The sequence below is a fragment of the Triticum aestivum genome, chromosome 5D, assembly GCF_018294505.1.
Source record: "Triticum aestivum cultivar Chinese Spring chromosome 5D, IWGSC CS RefSeq v2.1, whole genome shotgun sequence".
NCBI classification, from domain to species: domain Eukaryota; kingdom Viridiplantae; phylum Streptophyta; class Magnoliopsida; order Poales; family Poaceae; genus Triticum; species Triticum aestivum.
This window is the reverse complement of record NC_057808.1, coordinates 301139889-301147855: the sequence shown is the minus strand read 5'-3', so window position 1 is coordinate 301147855 and position 7967 is coordinate 301139889.

The following is a 7967-nucleotide window of genomic DNA, read 5'->3' as shown; positions in this document are numbered from 1 at the left end:
GATAAATTTAAGTTCAATTAATCATATTACTTAAGAACTCCCACTTAGATAGACATCTCTCTTATCATCTAAGTGATCACGTGATCCAAATCAACTAAACCATAACCGATCATCACGTGAAATGGAGTAGTTTTCAATGGTGAACATCACTATGTTGATCATATCTACTATATGATTCACGTTCGACCTTTCGGTCTCAGTGTTCCGAGGCCATATCTGCATCTGCTAGGCTCGTCAAGTTTAACCCGAGTATTTCTGCGTGTGCAAAACTGGCTTGCACCCGTTGTATGTGAATGTAGAGCTTATCACACCCGATCATCACGTGGTGTCTCGGCACGACGAACTTTGGCAATGGTGCATACTCAGGGAGAACACTTGTACCTTGAAATTTAGTGAGAGATCATCTTATAATGCTACCTGCAAAAACAAGTTAGACGTCCTCTACTTTGTTGTTGCAAGTTTTACGTGGCTGCTACGGGCTGAGCAAGAACCGTTCTTACCTACGCATCAAAACCACAACGATAGTTCGTCAAGTTAGTGTTGTTTTAACCTTCTCAAGGACCGGGCGTAGTCACACTCGGTTCAACTAAAGTTGGAGAAACTGACACCCGCCAGCCACCTGTGTGCAAAGCACGTCGGTAGAACCAGTCTCGCGTAAGCGTACGCGTAATGTCGGTCCGGGCTGCTTCATCCAACAATACCGCCGAACCAAAGTATGACATGCTGGTAAGCAGTATGACTTGTATCGCCCACAACTCACTTGTGTTTTACTCGTGCATATAACATCTACGCATAAACCTGGCTCGGATGCCACTGTTGGGGAACATAGTAATTTCAAAAAAAATCCTACGCACACGCAAGATCATGGTGATGCATAGCAACGAGAGGGGAGAGTGTCGTCTACATACCCTCGTAGACCGTAAGCGGAAGCGTTATGACAACGCGGTTGATGTAGTCGTACGTCTTCACGATCGACCGATCCTCAGTACCGAACATACGGCACCTCCGCGTTCAGCACACATTCAGCTTGGTGACGTCCCGCGAACACATGATCCAGTAGAGCTTCGGGGAAGAGCTTCGTCAGCACGACGGCGTGGTGACGGTGTTGATGAAGTTACCGACGTAGGGCTTCACCTAAGCACCGCTACGATATGACCGAGGTGGATTATGGTGGAGGGGGCACCGCACATGGCTAAGAGATCAATGATCAATTGTTGTGTCTTGGGGTGCCCCCCTGCTCCCGTATGTAAAGGAGCTAGGGGGGAGGCGGCTGGCCAAGGAAGAGGGCGTGCCAAGGGGACTCCTTCTTTCCTAGTAGGAGTAGGAGAAGCAGGAAGGGAAGGAGAGAGGAGGAAGGAAAGGGGGGCGCCGCCCCCCTCCTTGTCCAATTCAGACTAGAGGGGGAGGGGGCGCGCGGCCTGCCCTGGCCACCCCTCCTCTTCTCCACTAAGGCCCAATAGGCCCATTACACTCCCGGGGGTTTCTGGTAACCCCCCGGTACTCCGGTACATGTCCGAAACCTCCCGAAACACTTCCGGTGTCCGAACATAGTCGTCCAATATATCGATCTTTACGTCTCGACCATTTCGAGACTCCTCGTCATGTCCGTGATCATATACGAGACTCCAAACTACCTTCAATACATCAAAACAGAAAAACTCATAATACCGGTCGTCACAGAACTTTAAGCGTGCGGACCCTACGGGTTCGAGAACTATGTAGACATGACCGAGACATGTCTTCGGTCAATAACCAATAGCGGAACCTGGATGCTCACATTGGTTCCTACATATTCTACGAAGATCTTAATCGGTCAAACCGCATAACAACATACGTTGTTCCCTTTGTCATCGGTATGTTACTTGCCCGAGATTCGATCGTCGGTATCTCAATACCTAGCTCAATCTCATTACCGGCAAGTCTCTTTACTCGTTCCGTAATGCATCATCCCGCAACTAACTCATTAGTCACATTGCTTGCAAGGCTTATAGTGATGTGCATTACCGAGAGGGCCAAGAGATACCTCTCCGACAATCGGAGTGACAAATCCTAGTCTCGATCTATGCCAACTCTACAAACACCATCAGAGACACCTGTAGAGCACCTTTATAATCACCCAGTTACGTTGTGACGTTTGGTAGCACACAAAGTGTTCCTCCAGTATTCGGGAGTTGCATAATCTCATAGTCATAGGAACATGTATAAGTCATGGAGAAAGCAATAGCAGTAAACTAATCGATCAAGTGCTAAGCTAACGAAATGGGTCAGGTCAATCACATCATTCTCCTAATGATGTGACCTCGGTAATCAAATGACAACTCATGTCCATGGCTAGGAAACTCAACCATCTTTGATCAACGAGCTAGTCAAGTAGAGGCATACTAGTGACACTATGTTTGTCCATGTATTCACACATGTATTATGTTTCCGGTTAATACAATTCTAGCATGAATAATAAACATTTATAATGATATGAGGAAATAAATAATAACTTTATTATTGCCTCTAGGGCATATTTCCTTCAGTCTCCCACTTGCACTAGAGTCAATAATCTAGATTACACAGTAATGATTCTAACACCCATGGAGTCTTGGTGTTGATCATGTTTTGCTCGTGGAAGAGGCTTAGTCAACGGGTCTGCAACATTCAGATCCGTATGTATCTTGCAAATCTCTATGTCTCCCACCTGGACTTGATCCCGGATGGAATTGAAGCGTCTCTTGATGTGCTTGGTCCTCTTGTGAAATCTGGATTCCTTTGCCAAGGCAATTGCACCAGTATTGTCACAAAAGATTTTCATTGGACCCGATGCACTAGGTATGACACCTAGATCGGATATGAACTCCTTCATCCAGACTCCTTCATTTGCTGCTTCTGAAGCAGCTATGTACTCCGCTTCACACGTAGATCCTGCCACGACGCTTTGTTTAGAACTGCACCAACTGATAGCTCCACCATTCAATAAAAACACGTATCCGGCTTGCGATTTAGAATCGTCCGGATCAGTGTCAAAGCTTGCATCGACGTAACCATTTACGACGAGCTCTTTGTCACCTCCATAAACGAGAAACATATCCTTAGTCCTTTTCAGGTATCTCAGGGTGTTCTTGACCGCGGTCCAGTGATCCACTCCTGGATTACTTTGGTACCTCCCTGCTAAACTAATAGCAAGGTACACATCAGGTGTGGTACACAGCATTGAATACATGATAGAACCTATGTCTGAAGCATAGGGAACACTTTTCATTTTCTCTCTATCTTCTGCAGTGGTCGGGCATTGAGTTCGACTCAACTTCACACCTTGTAACACAGGCAAGAACCCTTTCTTTGCTTGATCCATTTTGAACTTTTTCAAAACATTATCAAGGTATGTGCTTTGTGAAAGTCCAATTAAGCGTCTTGATCTATCTCTATAGATCTTGATGCCTAATATATAAGCAGCTTCACCGAGGTCTTTCATTGAAAAACTCTTATTCAAGTATCCTTTTATGCTATCCAGAAATTCTATATCATTTCCAATCAACAATATGTCATCCACATATAATATTAGAAACGCTACAGAGCTCCCACTCACTTTCTTGTAAATACAGGCTTCTCCAAAAGTCTGTATAAAACCATATGCTTTTATCACACTATCAAAACATTTATTCCAACTCCGAGAGGCTTGCACATGGATCGTTGGAGCTTGCACACTTTGTTAGCACCCTTTGGATCGACAAAACCTTCTGGTTGCATCATATACAACTCTTCTTCCAGAAATCCATTCAGGAATGCAGTTTTGACATCCATTTGCCAAATTTCATAATCATAAAATGCGGCATTTGCTAACATGATTCGGACAGACTTAAGCATCGCTACGGGTGAGAAAGTATCATCGTAGTCAACCCCTTGAACTTATCGAAAACCTTTCACAACAAGTCGAGCTTTGTAGACAGTAACATTATCGTCAGCGCCAGTCTTCTTCTTGAAGATCCATTTATTCTCTATGGCTTGCCGATCATCGGGCAAGTCAACCAAAGTCCACACTTTGTTCTCATACATGGATCCCATCTCAGATTTCATGGCCTCAAGCCATTTTGCGGAATCTGGGCTCACCATCGCTTCTTCATAGTTCGTAGGTTCGCCATGGTCAAGTAACATGACTTCCAGAACAGGATTACCGTACCACTCTGGTGCGGATCTTACTCTGGTTGACCTACGAGGTTTGGTAGTAACTTGATCTGAAGTTTCATGATCAATATCATTAGCTTCCTCACTAATTGGTGTAGATGTCACAGGAACCGGTTTCTGTGATGAACTACTTTCCAATAAGGGAGCAGGTATAGTTACCTCATCAAGTTCTACTTTTCTCCCACTCACTTCTTTCGAGATAAACTCCTTCTCTAGAAAGGATCCATTCTTGGCAACGAATGTTTTGCCTTCGGATCTGTGATAGAAGGTGTACCCAACAGTTTCCTTTGGGTATCCTATGAAGACACATTTCTCTGATTTGGGTTCGAGCTTATCAGGTTGAAGCTTTTTCACATAAGCATCGCAGCCCCAAACTTTAAGAAACAACAACTTTGGTTCCTTGCCAAACCACAGTTCATAAGGCATCGTCTCAACAGATTTCGATGGTGCCCTATTTAACGTGAATGCAACCGTTTCTAAAGCATAACCCCAAAATGATAGCCGTAAATCAGTAAGAGACATCATAGATCGCACCATATCTAGTAAAGTACGATTACGACGTTCGGACACACCATTACGCTGTGGTGTTCCGGGTGGCATGAGTTGCGAAACTATTTCGCATTGTTTCAAATGTAGACCAAACTTGTAACTCAAATATTCTCCTCCACGATCAGATCGTAGAAACTTTATTTTCTTGTTACGATAATTTTCCACTTCACTCTGAAATTCTTTGAACTTTTCAAATGTTTTAGACTTATGTTTCATTAAGTAGATATACCCATATCTGCTCAAATCATCTGTGAAGGTGAGAAAATAACGATACCCGCCGCGAGCCTCAATATTCATCGGACCACATACATCAGTATGTATGATTTCCAATAAATCTGTTGCTCGCTCCATTGTTCCGGAGAATGGTGTTTTAGTCATCTTGCCCATGAAGCATGGTCCGCAAGTACCAAGTGATTCATAATCAAGTGATTCCAAAAGTCCATCAGTATGGAGTTTCTTCATGCGCTTTACACCAATATGACCGAAACGGCAGTGCCACAAATAAGTTGCACTATCATTATCAACTCTGCATCTTTTGGCTTCAACATTATGAATATGTGTATCACTACTATCGAGATTCAACAAAAATAGACCACTCTTCAAGGGTGCATGACATAAAAGATATTACTCATATAAATAGAACAACCATTATTCTCAGATTTAAATGAATAACCGTTTAGCATTAAACAAGATCCAGATATAATGTTCATGCTCAACGCTAGCACCAAATAACAATTATTCAGGTCTAAAACTAATCCCGAAGGTAGATGTAGAGGTAGCATGCAAACGGCGATCACATCGACTTTGGAACCATTTCCCACGCGCATCGTCACCTCGTCCTTAGCCAATCTTTGCTCAATCTGTAGTCCCTGTTTTGAGTTGCAAATATTAGCAACAGAAGTAGTATCAAATACCCAGGTGCTACTACGAGCTTTAGTAAGGTACACATCAATAACATGTATATCACATATACCTTTGTTCACCTTGCCATCCTTCTTATCCGCCAAATACTTGGAGCAGTTCCGCTTCCAGTGACCAGTCTGTTTGCACTAGAAGCACTTAGTCTTAGGCTTAGGTCCAGACTTAGGTTTCTTCTCCTGAGCAGCAACTTGTTTGTTGTTCTTTTTGAAGTTCCCCTTCTTCTTCCCTTTACCCTTTTTCTTGAAACTGGTGGTCTTGTTGACCATCAACACTTGATGCTCCTTCTTGATTTCTACCTCCGCAGCCTTTAGCATTGCAAAGAGCTTGGGAATTGTCTTCTCCATCCCTTGCATATTATAGTTCATCACGAAGCTCTTGTAGCTTGGTGGCAGTGATTGAAGAATTCTGTCAATGACACTATCATCCAGAAGATTAACTCCCAGTTGAATCAAGTGGTTATTATACCCATACATTTTGAGTATATGTTGACTGACAGAACTATTCTCCTCCATCTTGCAGCTGTAGAACTGATGGGAGACTTCATATCTCTCAATCCGGGCATTTGCTTGAAATATTAACTTCAACTCCTGGAACATCTCATATGCTCCATGACGTTCAAAACATCGTTGAAGTCCCGGTTCTAAGCCGTAAAGCATGGCACACTGAACTATCGAGTAGTCATCGGCTTTGCTCTGCCAGACGTTCTTAACGTCGTCAGTTGCATCTGCAGCAGGCCTGGCACCCAGCGGTGCTTCCAGGACATAATTCTTCTGTGCAGCAATGAGGATAATCCTCAAGTTACGGACCCAGTCCATGTAATTGCTACCATCATCTTTCAACTTTGCTTTCTCAAGGAACGCATTAAAATTCAATGGAGCAACAACACGGGCCATCTATCTACAACAACATAGACAAGAAAAATACTATCAGGTGCTAAGTTCATGATAAATTGAAGTTCAATTAATCATATTACTTAAGAACTCCCACTTAGATAGACATCTCTCTTATCATCTAAGTGATCACGTGATCCAAATCAACTAAACCATAACCGATCATCACGTGAAATGGAGTAGTTTTCAAAGGTGAACATCACTATGTTGATCATATCTACTATATGATTCACGTTCGACCTTCCGGTCTCAGTGTTCCGAGGCCATATCTGCATATGCTAGGCTCGTCAAGTTTAACCCGAGTATTTCTGCGTGTGCAAAACTGGCTTGCACCCGTTGTATGTGAATGTAGAGCTTATCACACCTGATCATCACGTGGTGTCTTGGCACGACGAACTTTGGCAATGGTGCATACTCAGGGAGAACACTTGTACCTTGAAATTTGGTGAGAGATCATCTTATAATGCTACCGTCAATCAAAGCAGAATAAGATGCATAAAGGATAAACATCACATGCAATCAATATAAGTGATATGATATGGCCATCATCATCTTGTGCATGCGATCTCCATCTCCGAAGCACCGTCATGATCACCATCGTCACCGGCGCGACACCTTGATCTCCATCGTAGCATCGTTCTCGTCTCGCCAACTATTGCTTCTACAACTATCGCTACCGCTTAGTGATAAAGTAAAGCAATTACAGGGCAATTGCATTGCATACAATAAAGCGACAACCATATGGCTCCTGCCAGTTGCCGATAACTCGGTTACAAAACATGATCATCTCATACAATAAAATATAGCATCATGCCTTGACCATATCACATCACCACATGCCCTGCAAAAACAAGTTAGACGTCCTCCACTTTGTTGTTGCAAGTTTTACGTGGCTGCTACGAGCTGAGCAAGAACCGTTCTTACCTACGCATCAAAACCACAACGATAGTTCGTCAAGTTAGTGCTATTTTAACCTTCTCAAGGACCGGGCGTAGCCACACTCGGTTCAACTAAAGTTAGAGAGACTAACACCCGCCAGCCACCTGTGTGCAAAGCACGTCGGTAGAACCAATCTCGCGTAAGCGTACGCGTAATGTCGGTCCGGGCCGCTTCATCCAACAATACCGCCGAACCAAAGTATGACATGCTGGTAAGCAGTATGACTTGTATCGCCCACAACTCACTTGTGTTCTACTCGTGCATATAACATCCACGCATAAAACCAGGCTCGGATACCACTGTTGGGGAACATAGTAATTTCAAAAAAAATCCTACGCACACACAGGATCATGGTGATGCATAGCAACGAGAGGGGAGAGTGTGTCCACATACCCTCGTAGACCGAAAGCGGAAGCGTTAGCACAACGCGGTTGATGTAGTCGTACGTTTTCACGATCTGACCGATCCAAGTACCGAACGTACTGCACCTCCGAGTTC